Source organism: Herpailurus yagouaroundi, unplaced genomic scaffold (genome assembly GCF_014898765.1).
Source record: "Herpailurus yagouaroundi ecotype Mexico unplaced genomic scaffold, PumYag 185, whole genome shotgun sequence".
NCBI classification, from domain to species: domain Eukaryota; kingdom Metazoa; phylum Chordata; class Mammalia; order Carnivora; family Felidae; genus Herpailurus; species Herpailurus yagouaroundi.
In genome coordinates, this window is record NW_024412416.1 from 14,112,321 (window position 1) to 14,135,073 (window position 22,753).

Genomic DNA, 22,753 nt, shown 5'->3' on the forward strand with positions numbered 1-22,753 from the left:
CCAACACCCCCCCCCCCCCCACACACACTAATTAAGATGTCAACATTTTGTTTGTTTTTTTTAATTTTTTCTTTCAACGTTTATTTACTTTTGGGACAGAGAGAGACAGAGCATGAACGGGGGAGGGGCAGAGAGAGAGGGAGACACAGAATCGGAAGCAGGCTCCAGGCTCTGAGCCATCAGCCCAGAGCCCGACGCGGGGCTCGAACTCACGGACCGCGAGATCGTGACCTGGCTGAAGTCGGACGCTTAACCGACTGTGCCACCCAGGCGCCCCAAGATGTCAACATTTTTAATGGCGATCACGGTGAATATTGCAGAAGATTTAGTCATTTTAGCCAAAAAAAAAAAAAAAAAAAAAAAAACACCACAAAAAACAAAAAACAAACAAAAGAAAACAACCCACCAGGATATAAAATAAGGATCTTCAGTCACACAGCTTTTGGTTATTACTAGCTTAGAATGCTTATTAAAATATGGGATCCTGTGGAACGGGGATGAAAACAGTCTGTCTTATCCCTGAGGTTTATTTATTTTTGAAATGCATGTAACAGTTATGAAAAACTTACAATTAAAAAGGCTCCATTCAAAATGTGTCTGTGACCGGCCACGGACAAGATTTGAAAGTCTACCTTATTAGGACAAAGCGCGATGAGACGTCACAATGATTGTGTGCCAGGGAGACGGAATTTAAAACCTAAAGCACACATACACAACCTCAAGCATCCTTAAAGTTTTAAGGGCGTAGTGGAATCATGACATGGATAGATTTGCTTCCATTTTCTCTTTTTCTTTTTTCTCTACCGTTTAATAACTGCATGCTAAACTGCCATTAAAACAAAACAAAACAAAACAAAAACCAGTGGATCGGAATGATTTAATTTTCTTCTCGGACCCTTTCGAAACCGTATTATTTCTCGCTGTTTCAGTCATGCCTGACGAGTTTGCACATCCAACCCCAATATTATCGGGACATGGTATTCAGCAACCTTTTCAATAGCCAAAGGCAAGGGAGACTAAGAATGGACTCTCAGGCTTCCTCCTCTCCCTATAAAACCAGCAATTTGCAGATGGGAACCGCTCAAAATGCATTTGCAGGTGAACTTCCCAGGCACAGAGCTGAAGCCACAGATTTCTAAGAATGACAACTTCAGCACATCCGTGAAATGATCCTACTCGCCAATTTCCTATTTTTCCACAGGGGACATCTCAAGGGCTGGGGTCATGCAAATTCATTCCTGGCTTCTGAAGCATCAGGTAATGGCCAATGCCAGAGGTGGGATTCCAAAACCATTAGCCCAACTGGTCTGATCCTATAGGGGAAAACCCGATACTTGGGCCCCGCACCCCATCTCCTGGCCTGCCTGCCTAGTACTAAAAAGGCATCAGTGGAGAAAATGCTGAAATAGGTCACTCGCTGAAGCATATCCTAGAAGTGTTTTATGAAAAACAAATGCCATTTCCACAGAGTTTGAGCTCCATTGAGGAAAATAATACCTTAAATACAGATTGTTCAGTCTTCACTCCTGTGTTTGCTATATATATAATCCACACACACACACGCGCGCGCACACACACATACACACACGTGTATATGTATAGAAAATCTATCTGTGAGGAATTCCTTGAACCAAGAATCGTTGGTCACACCTGCAGCATTTCATTCTAAGAAGCAATACTGGCAGAGGAAGAAAATTCTTCCTCTCTCTGATTTTTCCCTTACATGTTTGAGTAAGGAATCATTAGAGCAGTTGCTGGCATCCGGCATCCGTGTGTTGTGGTGTGTTGAAAAAAAAAAAAAAAAAAACCCTCCCTTTAAACGCAGATTTTAACCTTTCCACCTTGGCCTCTTAACGTTTTCTTTCCTTTTACTCAAAGCATTTAGGTAAATTAGGATGAGGTCCTTCCATAAAAATGCAAGGGGATCAGTTAAACTTTCATCTCTAATTTATTCATGAAGAAGTGAGGTCTTGCCTGGGCTCGCTGTGCATCATCCTGTCAGAACGACTTTCTCTCTCGTTGAGAAGGGAGATGGAAGGACAGGAAATCACAGCTTGGGTTTTGCTAGTAATTGCTGCCAGGATAAAAATGCAGGCGTCTTCTTGCTTGGGGATGCGAATGGGGGCAAAAGTTTCAAAACACCAGAACTGGGACCGGAGGAGCATCTGTATGTGTGGGAGCGTACAAATAAAAGCACGAATTATAAACATAAATATGTAGCTATTACGAATGCATCAAATGTAAACACGTGGCTTCTAGAATCCACCTGTAAGACGCCTAGCGATTCCACGCCTCTAAACCTATTCATCATCGTGGCGTAGGCACACCATCGTGTCAACGTACGAGTGGACGCAAAGCAGTTACAACAATGGAAAACACGCCCGAATTAAATGTCCCACACCGTACCGTTTCCAGCTCTGTTTTGTAGTTACAACTTCCCGCGAGCTTGCTCGTGTAGACTGTCCGCTTTAATGATTCTTGCTCTCATGCATAAAGATGAAGCTCTCTGTTGCCCTGCGTGTGCAGGCAAACACGTGTGTGAGTCGCCCCCACCTTCTTGAACAGGGGCAAGTTCAAAAGATTTACTCCTCTTTTAAGAAGACCCCCGTTTTCTCCTTCAAATTTAACTGCGGGGTAATACGTGTAACGTTCTCTCTTAAAAGTGCCTCATCCATAATTTGGCTATTGTTGAGAGTGCTGCTATGAACATTAACTGAGGGTTGATGCGGGGTGGGAGGGAGGAGAGGGTGGGTGATGGGTATTGAGGAGGGCACCTTTTGGGATGAGCACTGGGTGTTGTATGGAAACCAATTTGACAATAAATTTCATATATAAATTAAAAAAAAAGTTCTCATCTTTCTTTTTTCCTTTTTAAATCATTTCCTGTGTTGTTTTTTTTTTCCTTTTCCTTCTCCACTTCTGAATATATTTCACATTTGTAGGCTTGTGGGGAAGGAGCTCAGAGTCTTATAATGTGAAAGACCTTATTCTGGTTGATGAATAGGTTCCTCAGTTTTGCCATTCCAACCCCGGTATTCAAAAATTATCATCTTTTATACATGTGCGAAAGGGAGGGGGGTGGGATCTGGCATTAGTTCTTTTAGTCGTCAGGAAATTACAAAATGTACACTTGCAAAGTAAGCAATTTTTGCAGTCGGCCTGCACATCCATCTTTTTAATGAGCCTTGTTTATAACCTGACGCCATGTTTCTAGTCACCTACCCTGTTTACGTCTTTGGCCCCTTTAATTAAGAGAAGAACCAGTTAAAAGAAAGTAAGAAGAAATATTAATATGATCTGATTAATTCAGCTAGCAGGAGGTTATGGGGTACCAAGGTTATTATAACCTATAAAGGCAATGTGAATAAAGCTGTATTCATTTGTAATTTTATTAGGCGGAGCAAATTAGTGAGTCTGCATAGCAGTGACAAAAGACCCGTTCCTATTTTTCCTTACCCCCTACTGCAAGGGCCAGGTGCCCAAAGTTAGGCTCCATATTAGGCAAATGAGATCTGATACATCTCAGCTGCACATCTAATGAGAACCTCCAGAGCCGGTGCTGTGCTAATTTGGAAAGATTAGCTGGGATGTTTGTGTATGGCTGGTTAAAGTCCAATGAAATAAAAGGAAAGCACAGAGAAAAGGAAGCAAAACCAGCAAAGGGTTAAAGACCTGAAGACAACCGGGGGGGAAGGCCAGAGAGAATTGATCATGGGCAAACTATTAGAAACAAACTATCAGGGGCAGTTTGCGGGGTGAAGAGAAAATTCTGTTTTAAGAGAAACAACCACGGAACCGGTCTCTTTCTAATAATAAAACGCAGTAAGGTCCACCCGCCATGGGCTCCCCCTCGCCTTGAACCTTCCCACCCCAGCCCCTCTGACATCAGGAGCCCAGCTTTTGTCCACTTTCGTGGAGTCAAAGAAAACTGCAGGGTTTATTTCCGGGAAGGATGTGGCAAGCCCTGATCGGTTATGGAGTGTTCAAAGGAGAGTAAGACCTTGGATTGCAAGTAACTTGTTCTGCGAGGGTTCCACAAGAGGATCAGACATTTGTGATAAATTTTAACTTGATAAACGAGCGTTGGCTCGCGATGGCAGTGGGGTACCTGACACCAAACATCACATGATCACAACTGAACCAACAGTTCTTGAAATTCGCTTTGATATACAAGTGCTTTGGATTGCAAGCATGTTTCTGGAAAGAATTACACTCTTAAACCAAGGTTTGATTGTAAAAGTAAGTAGGCATGGTGGGAGTCTTTAATACAAAGATCTCGGTATCCTTCCGGAGAGACATTCTCTTGGGCTGGTCTGTGGCTTTTGAAAAGAGGCTTCATTCTTCCAAAATCCTGATTTGTTTGGGCCTCTGATGTATGAATTACAGTTTCCCTCATCTTGCTTTTATCTCATCAGTTTTTCTGAACTCGAATTTCAGAGTCACTGCCAATCTGCTATTTGTTCTGGCCTGACTTGGCATCTCCCGGTGATGGCTCCAACCCTTACCTGGCCTATGCCTGACTCGCTGTTACGACCTCAACCCTGAGAACCTGGAGCGTTCCCTTCCACCACAGTCCAGAAAAAGGTTTTGATTCAGTTAGGGGTAAACTCTGTTATATCCTGAAAATTAAAATTGATTGTGATAGTTCTTAGTCTGATGCATACCCTAGACATAGACTCCTAAAGGGCTCATCTGAGCTCTTAACCAACTCTGAGTCAGAAAATTCACCTTTTACATGTATATAGTTGTACTTTACCGGAATATCTCTGGAATCCTATCTAAGCTAGTTACATGTTTGCCTCTGAGAAGGTAACTAGGTGCATAGCGGACAAGGTGGGTTAAGAGAATTTGTTCGTCATTTCGTACCTCCTAAATTGTGAACATGAATATGTTCCCTATTTAAATCGAGATCTTTTCATGATTTTTTTCAAAGTACAATCTTTCACCAAAAAAAAAAAAAATGCCTTTTATAAGAAACAAAACAAGCAAGCAAAGGGAAAAAAATAAGAGAGAGACAAATCAAGAATCAGACTCCTAATAATGGAGAACAAACTGATGGTTACCCAAGGGGAGGTGGTAGGGAGATGGGTGAAACGGGTTCGGGTTCAGGAGGACACTAGTCACGATGAGCGCTGGGCGATGCCTGCAATTATTGAATCACTCTGTTATACAGCTGAAATGAACATAACACTGTATGTTAACTAATTTGAATCAAGATAAAAACTTCAAAAGAGAAAAGTAGCCTTTTCCCAGTAGTACGGCATCCTATCGAGTGTACTCTCAGGAGAAGAAAAAATCGTAAGTTGGATAATAACAACAACAGAGTCCAAATAGATCATTTCAGAAACCCAACGGAGAAACGAAGGACATTCATCTTGAACAGGCATTTCCATGGCCGAAATTATTTGAATGCTTTACACTATGTTCAAAACAAATATAAAATAAGTGAAAAAATTAAATAATAAGAAGGAAACCCTCCCTGGTTGAGGAGAGAAACGACTTCTCAAGAAAATAAATCTTTTATTGGAAATAAATGAAAAGACAGAGCATTATATTGGACATAATATATGTTATGTTCTCTCACCTCCAAGTACCACATAAAGTAGGAGTCCTGAAAATGTGAAAAAAAAAAAAAATCATGCAGTGATCTCTCTTCATGCAAAATGCATCTCTAAAGTTTTAAAAATACATATAACGGTTCATGTATACGAATGTGGGAGCAAATCCCACAGTGAACACATTTAAATACCTTCCAAACTCTTTGGGATTTTTCCTCCTGGGCGATACTCTCCTTTTTTAAAATGGCTTTGGCCTGAAAAAAAAAAAAAATTGCTTTGGCCTGTAAAGCCACTTTTTTGATAGAAAGTGTACGCGAAATTGTTACTATTTACATAACATTTCAATGGCCCCCTGGTTCTCCCCGTCATCACTTTGCTTCCACTGGTCAGGTGAGAAATGGTTAAAAACATCTCCGGAACAGCAGAGCTGATGCATCGCTTAGAAGAAGCTAATACTATCATAGTAGGGACTCAGGGAATATCTATTGAGTCAAATAAGTCAAATAAGTGTTCAAATGCATATCACACACAGCTTGGTAAGGTGACCTGTGGTTTTCAATCAGAATCCATCTTTCTTTCATCACTGGTGCCGCTGCACTCGCAACGTTTGGTTTATTCTGAGTGACAGGGGTTTAGCGCAGGTCCTCTGGTCAAAACCCCAGTTCTCTCACTCCATGCTGTGTGTCTTTGGGCAACTGGCTTAATCTCTCTTTGGCTTCATCTCCTCGTTTGTACGATGAAGGAAATAGTGGTAGCCCTCAGCTCTTGGAGTTACTTCGAGGATTAAATGACTTAGTGCCTGTAAATCACTTCGAAAAGTATTTGACATATGGCAGTCCTTGATAAACGTCAGCTAGAGTGACCATTTTACCTTTTATTTTGGGTACAGCTTTTATAGCAGTCTCTCCCCAACTTGTGAAGCCCGTTGGAGACAGGGGTTGGCTTCTTCAGCTCCCTGGTACCTCTGTGCCTAGCACAAAAGCCCTACCTCAAAAGAGGAACTCGAGACGTGCTGACATTTTCTACACTGCATGGGGGTAACAGTCATTGAAACGATCCTGCTTAGAACCCGTCTTTCCCTCTCCACTTAGTTCTTGGGTTTTCCCTCTTAATCTTCTGTTTTCAACAGCCGCAACGGAGCAGCCAATAACTACCAGACAAGACCACTTGGAAGCTTGAGTGTTAAGTGCCATGTATTACAATACTGATAAAATGTTGACTTTACGTTAGTATCTGTGGGCTACAACAGGTTCCATGAACGTTGGTACCCTTACTCTCTCTCTCTCTCTCTTTCACAGAAAAAAGATGCCGTTGTTGGTGTGCGAATCCTGGAAGGAGCCAAGATTTGGGAAAATTGTCTCTGCCACCTTCTAAACTACTCTTCATATCAAGTAACGCCCAACTCATGGGATTGGGACACGTTTTGGTGAGATAAAATATGTAAAATACCCCGTACTCCGTCAATGATAACTATTGTTACAATCCTCGTTTGCAGAAAAATTCACCTCAGAGGGTTCCCATAGGCATAAAAGACTTCAAGCAAACATCATTTGGTAATAGTTGCACTCGTCGTTGGTAATTGTGCTTTGATTGGAAGGGTTCTGAGTCGGAGCCCACACTCGGCGGAATGGGTCTGCCATCTGGAAGCAAGTGTGCCTCGTGCCCTGTCCAGGAAGGGTCAGCACTGTCCTATGCTTTATCCACATAGACGGCAAGGATCTTTCCAAAGATTCCAAGCCCCCTGGATTCTCGCGGAGATCTGATGAAGCCTCTGAACCTGTCTTAGAAGAAATGATTTTAAGTCAATAATGTAAAATGCACTTTAAAAGGCAGCCATTAAAGGGGTGCCTGGGTGGCTCAGTTGGTGAAGCATCTGACTTCGGCTCGGGTCACGATCTCACAGTTCGTGAGTTCGAGCCCCACATCGGGCTCTGTGCTGACAGCTCAGAGCCTGGAGCCTGCTTCGGATTCTGTGTGTGTGTCTCTCTCTCTGCCCCTCCCCCGCTCTCTTTCTCTCTCTCTCTCTCTCTCTCTCTCTCTCTCAAAAAGAAATAAAACATAATAAAAAATTAAAAAAAATAAAATACAATCATTAAAATGCTGATAAGACCAACTCATAGTATCATAATATCATATGTGCTTCTTTATTAACGTAGTAAATAACAAGATCCAGCGACAGGTCTCATACCTATCATCCTGTTAAAGATGTATGGAACAAACATGACACTGTGATGGATCTGTGGCATATTTAATGTAATAGAATTGTATCCATCCCTTGGTGCAAAATCATACGTATTCTTAATACTGTTACCATGTTTTATCCACGTTCATAATGAAAGGGAATGCTGCATTTCAGTTAGAAATTGGTGAAAATAAAGATGCATCTATCCAATTTTGTCCATCCATTTTCATGGACCCCTTGCCCTGGAGCCCTAGACGATGAATCACTGTGCTAGATTCCCAACTTAAAACCCTGGCCTGAGACCTAGAAACTTCTTTTCACGTAATCAGCTTGGTATATACCGTGTTTCTCCAAGACCACCTCCCTGGTCGCCCTCCAGCACATACTCTTCCGTCAAACGACGTTTCTAAGGGCCTTCAGAGATCAAGTCTTAGAAATTTTTGTGGAAACATTGAATTGTTCCTCCCACCTACACAGGCTGATACCATAATTATTGTGGTTCTGTTTCTAGTGAGTTGGAGTATCCTGGTATAAATGTTATGATTTCTGAAAGTCAAGATTGAAGATAGATGCAAGAGAATTCAAACTAAGCTATGACAATATTTTAAGAAATGAAATGCTTTGAGAACAGTCATAAAACAGGAAGTGCCTGAAGACTTGGGAAACTTCAGACTCAGTTGTGCAGAGGGAAACGAGCAAAATAGACTTTGGACAAGCATGTAGACTGCGGGATAGTAATTCAACCTCAGCTTTACAGCTTTTTGACATGGACCCATATTCCTAGATAAAGGTTATAATTCATTCTCCTGGATATGAAACAATTCTTCACATGTTGGATTAAAAGCCCAGAGGGTATATATAGAGCTGGGTATATTGGGACAGAGTGATGTGTATCTCTAAAAAGGGAAACACAATTTAGATTAGGAACCTATTGTAAAGACAGGATACAGGTTTAATTTTTTTTTATGTTTATTCATTTTTGAAAGAAAGAGACAGAGCACAAACAGGGGTGGGCAGAGAGAGAGGGGGGGGGACACAGAATCCGAAGCAGGCTCCAGGCTCTGAGCCATCAGCACAGAGCCCGATGCGGGGCTTGAACTCACGAACTGTGAGATCATGACCTGAGCTGAAGTCGGACACTCAACCGACTGAGCCACCCAGGCACCCTGACAGGATACAGGTTTAAATTGGTGATTTATGTATTTACAAATGTTGTGCATGTTATTGACTCCCCATGAAAGTAACAAGTCCAAAGGGATAGTTAAAGTAAAACCTTACTCATCGCTCATATCTTAATGGTGACTGAGAGGGAGAACGCAAGATGAAGTCTCCCAAATCTGACCTTTCAAAGGCAGACACGGTGTGGCTCTTCATTGCTTGTTTACATTTGCGATAGTAAAAAGATTAATTGATTGTTCAATAAATTATCACTTTGCAGATGGGGTTAGTCTCTTAAACAAACCACCAATCACCTTGTTAACACATAGATATAAATAAATCGCTTTCAATAGAATGAAAATTATCCCCTATGTAGGTGTGGCAATTAGATTATTGATTTCAGGTAAATGTCTAATTAATTATGCAATAGGCTTCATTTCTTCTGTTAATTAAACTCCTGCTCTTTTAAGTCAATAAACTGTAGCCTCAGGAGAAATGAGAAGTTTCCCATTTGAAGAGTCCAGGCACTAACCCCCAAGTGGGGAAGAATATGGAACCCTTCCTTTTCCTTCAACACAAAGACCCATATGGGGACGAACTTTTAAGAGTAAATTGTATTTCCAGTTCATTCATTGTCTATTTCTAGAATCCAGATTAGATAGAAATCCGAAAAGAAATACTGAACTTGAAGGGAAGCCACTACCCTGTCTTTTGTCAGATTCTACCTAACAGAAATTAAACTCTCTCTGTCTGATTGGGTTTTACAGAGACCAGCTCTAACCTACCTTTACACAGTCTCCACCCAAGGTTCAACTCCTTCCGAAATCAGGTTATCCTCATTTCAGTGTTGATCATTCACATGATCTAGCCGGGAGAAAAGACTATTTTTAGGATTGTCCTGGGATCAGAGCCTAAATGCAACTCGTGTCCTCACCAACATGCCTTGTCCTATTCTTTACTTTGGACCAAAGAGTGATCCATAAACGACTTGTTTTTTCTGTTCTACTTGGGAGTTGACTAGTTGTTTTCTCTTCTCTTTTTGGGTATGTGAGGGGTGGGCTGAGGGGTGGAAGGTGGGGGCTGTAGCTGCTTTGCCTCACACCTGGAATCTGAACTTGGCTATCCCTCTCACTCTGATTTCATAACTTGATAAGGCTTCTGACCCTTTGATTGACTCCAGGTTTTGCTTTTCCTACCCTGACCTCAGTGCCAAAGTCTCACACATGTTGTCTCTTGTAAATCTAATGTTTTGCACATAGTAGAGGCACAATATTAATCCAGTAAATGAATGGAAGGGTGGGGGCCACATTGTGTATTTGTGAAAAACCCTGGGTAAATTCAGTTCTAGAGAATCTCTAGCTTCCAGACAGCAATGAACTGATTTTTCTTTTATGCATTGACCTAAGGATAGTCCACAAAATTAAAAATTACAGTGATAGTCATGAATATTTATTGAGTGCTTACTATGTTTCAGACATCATTCTAAGATAAATGGCATCCATTATGTCATTTAATCCTCAAAGAACACTTTCAATACCCACTTTATTATCTTCATTTTACAGAAAGAGAACATGAGGCATAGAACCCAATGTCACAGAGTAAGTGTTGGAATGAGGTTTTAAACTCAGGAAATATGACTACAGATTCTGTGCTTTTAACACCTACCCCGTTCAACTTATCGGTGATCACTCATAGGCAAAATGAGTGACCAGAACCAAAGGATCAATAGTGTATCAAACCGGTCCTCTTGGGCGCCTGGGTGGCTCAGTCAGTTAAGTGGCCAACTCTTGATCTTGGCTTCGGTCATGACCTCACAGTTCTTGAGTTTGAGCCCCACGTTGTGCTCTGCACTGACAGCATCCAGTGCTGTGCCCTCTCTCACACTCTCTCCCTCTCTCAAAATAAATAAATAAACTTAAATTAAAAAGAAAGAAACAACTGGTCCACTTGACCTGAAAACTTTTTGGCAAGAATGATAGCTCATATTTAGTAAGACCTTAATTCATTTTATTCATCCCGCAGCGAACATGCAGACCGCCATATTCTCAATGAAATCTCCATCAAGAAGGGGTTGACATTGTATGATGCCGGCCAGGTGCTGAACAGAGGAACACTTCCCACTAATGGTTTTAGCACTAGAAACGTGGATAACACATAAATAGAAATCATTTTCTCCTGACCAAAATACATGCCCAGAGGGTAGAAGTAGCCACAGAGGAACTACACACTATGTTTTCATGTGAATGCTGCCCAATGAGTTTACAGTAAGCCTGGACGTGGTCCTACTGACCACAGAATGACTTTCGCTACTTCTTGAGAACCTGGATATTTCCTTGTATGGCAAGAGCTATAATTAGCTGAGGACTCCTAAACTGTACTTGTTAAAAATAATCCCCATTCAAGAAACCTGGTAAAAGTTGTGCTGGTGTTTGCATGAAGCCTGTTATACATAATTTTCTGAAGCTGTTTTCAATCATGCAAATGATTTTTTCCTTTGCAATATGCTAATGCAATCTGATTTATTTCAGTTGTAAAAGTTAATTACAATGTGTTTGTGAGTCCCTAAAGATGATGTATTAAATGTTTATAACCGGGATTATTAAAATGTCCTGTCTCGATTACAGAGCTTCTCTTTCAAACACTAGAACTAATTGTAGCCTTAAATCACAACAACCTCACTGTTAAAATTAACACAAGGGCAACATTGCATAATTTTAATTAATTTTAATTTGGCCAAAGCAAATTAATTTTTGTTTTCTAGAAGGACAGCTACACTCTTTTGTAGCCTGCTGCCACTGAGTATGGAGTTCATAAACTTCTTTTCTTCTGAGCATCTTCATTCTCTTTGTTTATATTTTGGTTCCGATTTGCATATCTGGTTCTCTCTGGAGATAGAAGGCGGGAGGGAAAGGAAACCACAGTGGAATGTATACACTTCTGTGGTCAGGGAGACACATTTTTGTCTGTGAGTTTCATAATCTTCGTGGTCCAAGCCTTTACCAATAATAACATTCAGAACTCAGACTTCTATACTTAGCACCCATTAAAAAGCTGCCAACACCTCTTTCAAAGTTGGCAAAACAATTTCCTAGCAGGTACCTGCTTAGAAGACATCAGGTCCAGATTCTTTCCTCCTTTTCCTTGTGCCTAACATGTGACTACCCCAACTGATTATTTCATATGCATAACTAATACTTCCGTTGTTTTATCCACTGTCGTATCAGGGTGTGCTAGACTTAAACAACAGTAACGAACAGGATAAAATTCTGTTTATTCCTAAAACTGACTGATCCTTCCCTGGAAAGCTTCACCTCCAGTCTCCGTTTCTCTGAATATCATGGTCAGTCTCTGCATCCAGAGGAAAGCTGTTTTAAAATTCGCCACAGCCGTGATAAAAAAAAAAAAAAAAGAAAAAAGAAAAAATCTTGAAAATACATCTTAGAAAGTCAACACAGCCCCCTGAAATCTAATGTTTTTATTTTTATTTTCTTTATTTTTGAAGGAGAGAGAGAGAGAGAGAGTATGAGCAGGGGAGGAACAGAGAGAGAGAAAGGGAGACACAGAATTCAAAGCAGGCTCCAGGCTCTAAGCTGTCAGCACAGAGCCCGATGTGGGGCTCGAACTCACGAACTGTGAGATCGTGACCTGAGCTGAAGTCGATCGCTTAGCTGACTAAGCCACCCAGGGGCCCCCCTGAGATCTAAAAAAAAAACAACACAAAAAAAACCAAAAAATCTGTGACAAGTACTGTGTTAGATTACAGTGCTTTATCTAGCTGACCATAAGTTCTAAATGTTGTAAAGAACTGGATAAATCATATATTTCAACTCACATGTAGATATTTTGGGATGACGTGCGTTCCTGCTTTTGCCAATCATCTAAAGTTTAACCTGCTTGTCCACATTTATAAGCATTCCTTATGCACTTGATAAACTAAATCTTAGAAGCAATCTCAGTTTATGGCCAGACACCATAATCGTAGCCAAAATGATGCGTGAGTTTAAAAAGTAGAATCTAAGCATATCAAATAATTCTTTGTGCAAGCCAACACGTTGTCTTTAAGAGTAAAAGAGGACACTGCTGATTAATTGCATGAGAAAAAATTTGCTTAAGACTGGAATCTCGGGGCGCCTGGGTGGCGCAGTCGGTTAAGCGTCCGACTTCAGCCAGGTCACGATCTCGCGGTCCGTGAGTTCGAGCCCCGCGTCAGGCTCTGGGCTGATGGCTCGGAGCCTGGAGCCTGTTTCCGATTCTGCGTCTCCCTCTCTCTCTGCCCCTCCCCCGTTCATGCTCTGTCTCTCTCTGTCCCAAAAATAAATAAACGTTGAAAAAAAAAAAAAAAAGACTGGAATCTCCTGGGAAAAATGGAAGATTCGCTCACCTTCCACACTGGGAAATGACTTTGATGACCTCCTAGTTGTATATTTCCCACACTCCTTCTGTCTGTTCCTTTGTTACAAAGATGGGTCTCTGGCAACCACATCTTAATAGCATGATTCCATTCTGATTAGAGTTGACTGGACGGATATGGATATTTGATTGCATGAGATCTACGGAACTTTGCCTTAAGTGTAGTCAGGCATGAGATATTTGGGTTAAACTCTGGATGCGGCTAAATCAGTATTAAACAAAACCGAGGGATGTGGGCAATTCCTTTTCGGTCCATGTTGTGAATGTATTCACTAGATAATAAAAATGTACATTTGGGCCACAGATCAGGTCAAAGCATATATATGACAAGTTTCATTTTTTTGACTAAGGAAAATTACCGCTGGGGAAACAGGTAAATGCTGTGTATAGAATTATGAAAGGAAATTTAAAGTTCCTGTCTGGTTAAAAAAAAAAAAAAAAAAAAAGAGTGACACGACCCAAGTTACCATACTGGCAACCTACACATAATCAGTACGAAAGGTTTTTGGGTCAAATTCAATGACTTTTAAAACAAATCTAACAGAAAACATGTCTTGGATTGAAGAATGCATTTTTTAAAAAAATTGTGAATTTGTCAATTAGTAAATTCCATTTTGATCTTGAGTTGAATGTGCACTGATAACAGAGTAAAAGCATATTATTTCTTATAAGTGAATGTTTGCAGAGAACATTAGGGCCTTTTTGAAATTCTTTCTGCTCCTAAAATTATATTGGTCAGAGGGAGAAGGGGCGAATTATGTATTGGTGATCTGACTAGCTGTATTTATATATGAATGTTTCTTAGGCTTATGTACTCTGTGAGGTCAGGGAAATTATTTTATTCACCTTTGTATCTCCAAGTTCTTAACATAATTCTAACTACAGATTCAGTATTAAATGTACTAGTATAAACAGAAACGACAGGGGCGCCTGGGTGGCACAGTCGGTTAAGCGTCCGGCTTCAGCCAGGTCACCATCTCGCGGTCCGTGAGTTCGAGCCCCGCGTCAGGCTCTGGGCTGATGGCTCAGAACCTGGAGCCTGTTTCCGATTCTGTGTCTCCCTCTCTCTCTGCCCCTCCCCCGTTCATGCTCTGTCTCTGTCTGTCCCATAAATAAATAAAAACGTTGAAAAAAAAAATTAAACAGAAACGACCAAGGAGATTTGGTATAGGCTAAAAATAAAATTAGACCAGAACCTCAATATTCACATTCCCACCCTGAAGGCAATCAAATAAATACAAATAAAATAAATCTTAGAGCCTTAACCCACTCCCTAGAAACTCTTGGCTTATAATTGGGGAGGTTTCTCTGGTACTCTGAAATGCAAAGAAATTCTATCAATGAGAATTAGTATGAATGAGAGTAACAGAAGACACTCAGGCTCATGATAAAGCCTCAGGAAACAACCTCATCACCTCCTTTTTTTAATATCTAGATTTTATCATTCGTTCTGGGAATTATGCTGTGGACAGGAAGCATAAGTAAAAAGGTATGTTTATAACCTATCAATTTTGGTTTGTTTTTTTTTTTTTTTTTTTACTGTATTTTACGGTGCAGTTTTTTTTTTTTTTTTAATTTCCTCCTAAACCTACACTTCACAACGTGCATACGATACACGAAGAGGGCATCCATTGTCAAGTGCTGAAAGGATTTGTTCACTAACTTTACAGATCGCACTCCCTGGCATCTGTGTGCCAAATGGTTAATGGTTGCCACTTAGTAAGAAGCCTCAGCCTGTTATTGACGGAGTCTCTTTCGCTCTCTCTAGTGAAGGGACACTGGTAAGAAGAATGAACATACTTCTTAATGCAGACACCCATGGGCTAGAGAAATAAATCTCACTTTGGCTACATATGCCAATGATGAGACTGCATTCTTCAAGCGCTGTCAGGTTATCGACTTTCATCCCAGGGTTTGTGGAAGACTACAGATTTAGACATGGGGGCTCGTACAGTGACAGAGGAAGGGATCCCGAGACCACAGGCTTCGTCTTATCCTGGAAAAAACTGCTCTATGAGAAGATGTCTCCTTAGAAAGAAATGCATTTTGTTAGATGAGGCAGATAGTTTTCCTGATGGGGTCTGATAATGGTTGTCAAAAATTTATGATCGAGTCTTGAATCTGAAGTGTTAATGTGCTGATTAACTGTATACTGCCCAGACGACAGCCACTGGCCAAGACGGCCAGAAATCACGTCTGGTCACATCCTCCACTGGCGTTCTTTTGAGATACGAATAGAAATGGCCACTTCTCATTTAGCCCTCTGAGTGTCCTATAGGCAAATTAAAAACAAATTTTATTGGGGCACCTGGCTGGCTCAGTTGGGAGAGCATACAGTTGTTGATCCTGGGGTCGTGAGTTTGAACCTTAAGTTGGGTGCAGAGATGACTTAAACAGATAAAAACCTTAAAAAGATAAATAAGTTTATTAAAAAGCCAGTTGTTTTCTCTACACCAACAATGAATAATTGGAATATGAAATATGAAATTCAACACTATTTAAATTAACACCAAAAAGTCAAATGCTTAGGTCCAAATGTAATAAAATATTTACAAGACCTATATGAGGAAAACTGTGAACCTCAGATGAAATAATGGAGAGCTATTTCATGTTCATGAATGCTAGAAGACTCAATACAGTTAAGATGTCAGTTCTTCCCAGCATAATCTGTAGATTCAGTGCAGTCCAAAGAAAACTCCCAGAAACTGTTTTGTAAATACCAACAAAGCGATTCTAAAGTTTCTATAGAGAGGCAAAACCCCCAGAATATCTGACACAATATTAAAGGAGAAGGGGCTCCTGGGTGGTTCAGTTGGTTGCGTGTCCCACTCTTGATTTCAGCTCAGGTCATGATCCCAGGGTCAGGGGATCGAACCCTGCATTGATTGGGCTCCATGCCCAGCATGGAGCCTGCTTGAGATTCTCTCTCTCTCTCTCTCTCTCTCTCTCTCTCCCATATATATACATATATGTACATATATGTATTCTTCTCCATATATGTGTGTGTGTGTATATATGGAGAAGAATACATATATGTACATATATTTATATGTATATACATACATATATGTGTGTGTATACATATATACACACACACACACACACATATACACATATATATATATGGAGAAGAATATTTGGAAGACTGACACTATCTGACTTTAGGACTTAGTATAAATTAAGACAGTATGGCACATATATATATATATACACACACATATATATGTACATATATGTATTCTCCATATATATGTGTGTGTATATATATATATGGAGAAGAATACATATATGTACATATATCTATATGTATATACATACATATATATATGTGTGTGTATACATATATATATACACACACATATACACACATATACACACACACACATATATAGAGAGAGAAGAATATTTGGACGACTGACACTATCAGACTTTAGGACTTACTATAAATTAAGACAGTATGGCATTAAAAAAAAGAGTAGAAACATAGTTCAGTGGAACAGAATGGAGAGCCCAGAAACAGACCCAGATAAATATACTCAACTGATCTTTGACAAAGAGGCAACAGTAATTCAATGGAGAAAAGGATCATTGTTTCAGCAAGTGAAACTGGAACAACATTCACATTCAAAAAAAAGAAAGAAAAGAAAATGAAAATGAAACACGACACACACCTTACCATCTTTCCCCCAAATCAACTCATAATGGATCCCATGCCTAAATGTAAAATGCAAAGCTATAGAACTCCTAGAACTCCTAGAGGACAACACAGGAGAGAACCTGTATCTGACTCTGACTTGACGATGAGTTTTTGGATACAACACCAAAAGAATAAGGCATGAAAGAAAAATTGTTAAGTTCTACTTCATTGAATTTAAAAACTTGGGCTCTGCGAAAGACACTCTTAAGTAAATGGAAAGACAAACCACAGACTGAGAGAAAATCTTTGCAAAACTCTTATCTGATAAAAGACTGGTAACAAAATAGACAAAGAGCCTTCAAAATTCAGCAATAAGAAAATAAGGAACCCAATCTTAAAATTGGGCAAAAGAGCTGATCAGATACCCATCAAAGAAGATAATACAAATGGTAAATAAACATAAGAAAAGATGATCCGTGTCATATGTCGTAAGGGGTTTCCCAATTAAAAATAATGAGATACTGTTGTTTCCTATTAAAATGAATAAAATCCAAAATACTGACCACACTGAATGATGTAAGGATGTAGAACAACAAAAATCTTCATTCATTGCCGGTTATGATACAAAACAATACAACCACTTTGGAAGGCTGCATGGTAGTTTCTTACAAAACGAAGCCTGCTTTTACCACATAATTCCGCACGTGCTCCTTGGTATGCGCACGAATGGCGTGAAAACGTAGGTCCACACAAAACTCTGCACATGCATACTTAAATGAGATTTATTCGTAATTGACAAAACTTGGGAGCAACCAAGATATCCTTCAGTATGGGAATGGACGAATGGACTGTAGTATATCCATAAAATCCAGTATTATTTGATTGTTAAAAGAAATGAGCTATGAAGTCACACGAAAAGGCATGAACTAAGACTGCAAGTATATTGCTAAGTGAAGGGAGCCAATCTGGAAAGGCTGCACGCTGTACGATTCCAGTGCGTATGGAATAGACAAAACTGGAGACAGTGGCCTGAAGGTCAGGGGGAGCTGGGGGTGGGTGGTTAGGTGGAGAAGAGAGAATTTTTAGGTTAGTGAAAATAACTTTGATAATAAGAATACGGATCTGTGTCATTATGCATTTGTCAAAGCCATGAAATGGAAGACACAAAGGGCAAACCTTCAAGTGTGAACTTTAGTTACTATTGTATGAATATTAATTAATGTAATGCATTACACTAATATAAGAGTTAAATAAAAGAGGAAGCTGGGCCAGGGGTGGGCTGGGGTGGGGGGAAGAGCTTTGTGGCAATTCTCTGCGGTGTCTCATCAGTTTTTCAGTAATAATATAAATGGTAATATATTAATTTCCAACAAATAAAAATCATAATAAATAAATGTCATCTGCTGCTTATAAGAGCTCTTCCTGGGGCGCCTGGTTGGCTCAGTCGGTTGAGCGTCCGACTTCGGCTCAGGTCATGATCTCGCGGTTCGTGAGTTCGAGCCCCGCGTTGGGCTCTGTGCTGACAGCTGAGGGCCTGGATCCTGCTTTGGATTCTGGCTCCCTCTCTCTCTGCCCCTCCCATGCTCATGCTCTGTCTTTCTCTGTCTCAAAAATAAGTAAACATTAAAAAAAATTAGGAGCTTTTCCTAACATGGTGTAGAGACAGTTCCTTCGTCTGTCCAAACGAAGCCCTGTCTACTTGGTTTAAGCAGCATAAGCTTAAAATCAAGGACTATCAAATTGGAAGCACCTTTTGAATTTGGGGCTCGGAGAAGGTTCTAGTGTTTGTAGCTTTGATGGAGTCTGCTTTTGGTGGCCTTGAACTTAGATTACATGATCACCAAACACTGAGTGTGCTTTAAAAAAAATTTTTTTAACGTTTATTTACTTTTGAGACACAGAGCAGGATCCGTGGAGGGGCAGAGAGAGAGGGGGACACAGAATCCGAAGCAGGCTCCCGGCTCTGAGCTGTCAGCACAGAGCCCGACACGGGGCTCAAACCCACGAACCATGAGATCTTGACTCATGAGGTCACGACCCAAGTGGAGGTCGGAGGCTTCACCCACTGAGCCACCCCGGCGCCCCCCCCCCCCCCGAGCATGCTTTAAATAGGACACCTAACACTTGGGGTTTGGCAGTGACGGTGATGTGCAGTTATCAACCTCTTCTGATGCCTTTATTAAATCTCCAAGGCGGGCTTACTTTTCACGTGTGTTTTCATAAAACGTAACACATACAGTTTAGCAGAGCATATATGGTTATTTATGCACACATCTTCCTCTTGAGGCTTTGGACCAGGGCATTTCTTTTTTTTTTTAATTTGAATCCTCAACCTGACATTTAGGAAATGTTTGTATTTGTGCTACCCGAACAAATTACCACAATTTAGAAGCTGAAAACAACAAAATGTGATACTTCAAGGGGCGCCTGGGTGGCTCAGTCCGTTAACCATCCAACTTCGGCTCAGGTCACCATCTCATGGTTTGTGAGTTCGAGCCCCGCATGGAGCTCTGTGCTGACAGCTCAGAGCCTGGAGCCTGCTTGGAATTCTGTGTCTCCTTCTCTCTCTACCCCACCCCTACTTGCCCTCTCTCTCTCTCTCTGTCTCTCAAAAAATTAAAAAAATTAAAGTAATATGCATTTTTATGGAGAAAAAAAATGAAAAAAAAAAAACGCATACCAAAAAACTACCCATATCTTATGACCTAGTGAAATGTTGATGTATTTTCTTCTGGACTTTTATTTATAATTGTTTTTATATAAATATACTTACATAGTTTCCATTTCAGATCTAGACTTACACAGTTTTAAATCATGCTTTTCTTTTCCACCCAACATTATACTATTAATATCCTATTAGCTGTATCCTATTAACCCTGATGTAGATCTCTATCTCATGACCACAAGGTCAGGACCTGAGCTGATATCAAGAGTTGGACGCTCAACCGACTGAGCCACCAGGTACCCCGTTTTTTTAAAAAAGATACTTACTATTTGATTTGAGACTTTTGAGAATACTTCACTTAAACATTACCCTAGATGGGGGCATTTAGGTGGCATTCATTTAAAAGAGCATCATTGTGATCATCATCTTTGCACGTAACGGATTTATTTTCTAATTGTTTTATTTAGAAAACCTTCATAAAAGTGAAACTTCTGTGCCAAAGAAATCCTCGATGAGAACATAAAATATATTTAAATATATAAATCTTTTTTTTTACATGGTTCTATATTTTACCAAGGTAAAGGAACTGAAATCAAGTGAATAACTTGGAAACTCGTTACAATAGTGTTGACAGACGAACGGTAATACATTGAATTTAAAGAGCTTTAAAGTCAATCAGAAAATAAACTGTGTATCCAAAGGAAAAACAGGTAAGGCACATAAACAGATGTCCTATGGAAGACATACAGTCAATAAACATGAAACAGTGCTTAATATGATAACCAAATCAAAAATGAATTTCCTACTTTATTTCCATCATGTTATGAATATGAAATAATATAACATGACAGAATGTGGTGCAATCAGCAGGCTTGTACGTACATTGCTGATGGTGATATAAGTGGGTACAGCTTTTTTGGGAAAAGAACTTAATAATATTCTTTAAAATTCCCTGTATTTGATGGGATATACCTATAAAAATAATGTAACAAGAACATAAAAGAAAACAGAGTATCTCAGTAGTTATGTAATGGTGCTATGCAGCTGAAAGTTTTCTAAGTACATAAATCACTTGTATTTACCGCCAAATGTGGTGTATTCCTCATAGAAGCCAGGAAACAATCCTGACCTTTCTTTAGGTAGATAATGAGAATGATATAAGACCCTGCCCCTGGAATCGGTTGAGCTGTGAGGTTGAGGACAGAGACTGTATACAAACTACTACGTTTGGACCGAATTTCCGATCCAACTGCGGGAAGTTTGGGTCTGGCTACCAAGTTAGAGGAAATAGCCCACAAATGGCTGACTTCATTGCTGATATCAGCTACACGCTTAGGGATGTCCCCGCTGTATTGGCAATTCGTAAAAGACCCACCAAGCTCACTAAAAGCTGTTGTCCTACAGATGCGATGGATAACAGGAAAAGATACCTTGAAAGCAGCCAAGGAAGGAGATGCACAGGACAGAATCTGGTAATGTCGCAAACATAAAACTCACAGTATCCTCGGGATACATTACCCTTTCGACAACACTATGTGCTATGTATATGTGTATGTATATACACACGTATATGTGTATATATATGTGTGTGTATATAATGTGTATATAATATATATATTAAATATATAATTGTATAATATATAATATATTACATATATTATATATAATAGTCAACCTGAAAAGCCACAACATGTGGTATATATCATTGGTTTTTTCCTTTTATCCTCTGTAGGATCCTAATAGAGCTTCAAAACACATGAAGCAAAAACTAATAGTCCTGACTGGAGAAATAGGAAAATCCAAAATTACTCTTAAAGCCTTCCATGTTCCTCACCAGTAATCTGTAGAAGCAGGAGATAATCTTTGTGACTTTCTGTCGGGCGAAGCATTCTTGGGAAGCAAAAGATCAGGAAACAAACAAGAAAATACCGATGCATTGTACTTCAAAATTAGAAGCATTCGCTTTTACAAAGACACTGTTACTGAAATGAAAGATAGGTAACATTCCAGGGTAAGATACTTACAACACAAATCTGCTACATAACCACTATTCAAAATTTATAATGAATGCTCACAATAAAAAAAAAAAGGTTCACGGTAAGAAAACAATCCAGTACAAAAATGAGTCCGCGATTTAAGCAAATGCTTTTATGAAATCAGAAATAATGATAAGCACAAGAAAAGCTGTTCAAAGTCATTAGACATTAAGAAAATACAAATTAAATCCACAATGAGATACTGCTTCACGTGGCTTACAATGGTTAAGAAAATGATGACACTAAGTACTGGCACGAATGTGGGACAATTGGAATGCCAGCTTTGTTGGTGAGAAGGAAAAAAGAAATCAGCCACTTTGGAAGACCCTTGGGCAACTTCTTACCGTATGACCCAGGAATCCCCCCGCCTAGATTTTCACTGAGGGGAAACTAAGACATATCCACACAAATGGCCGTACGTGAATGTTTATAACATGTTAATTATAATCGCTCAAAATTGACACAGTTCGTTTATGGGTGAATGAATAAACAAATTCTGGTGCATGCGCAGAACGTAATACTAGTCAGTAATCGTTAATGAGGAATAAACTAGCTGATACATTTAACAAGGCAGCTGCATCTCCAAAACATTATATTAAGCGAGGGTCAATGTCTACCAACAGATACCCTAGTCATATTTATTCATAATGGCAAAAAACCAACACAAAACAAAGGAAGGAGCCTGTCAACAAGAGAAAGGATAACAAATTATGCTATACACACGAGAGAAGATAACCTGGCAATAAAACTATTGATAATGTTAAGTAAATTATATTAAATGGAAGAAGCCAGAAACAAAAGTGTACAAACTCGATGATTCCATTTATTTATTTATTTATTATTTTAATATTTATTTATTTTTTAGAGAGAGAGCAGGGGAGGTACGGGGGGGGGGGGGGGACAGAGGATCTGAAGCAGGCTCCACACTGAGAGCAGAGAGCCTGATATGGGGCTCGAACTCACAAACTGTGAGATCATGACCTGAGCCGAAGTCGGACGCTGGACCGTCTGAGCCACCCAGGTGCCCCTGTGGTTCCATTTAGATGAAACTCAAGCACCAGCAAAATGAAACAGGGTGACAGATGTTAGAATAGCGGGAGTTTGTGC

At 39.9% G+C, this 22,753-nt stretch overlaps 1 long non-coding RNA gene across 1 annotated transcript in view; it reads left to right on the forward strand.

Annotated features, from left to right (window-relative positions):
* The first annotated feature begins 6,863 nt into the window (after nt 1-6,863).
* Nucleotides 6,864-22,753, forward strand: part of LOC121042457 (uncharacterized) — a 31,365-nt gene continuing 15,475 nt past the window's right edge. The window contains exon 1 of the long non-coding RNA XR_005796217.1: nt 6,864-6,984. This is a non-coding gene — a long non-coding RNA (uncharacterized LOC121042457). The remainder of the gene's footprint in view (nt 6,985-22,753) is intronic.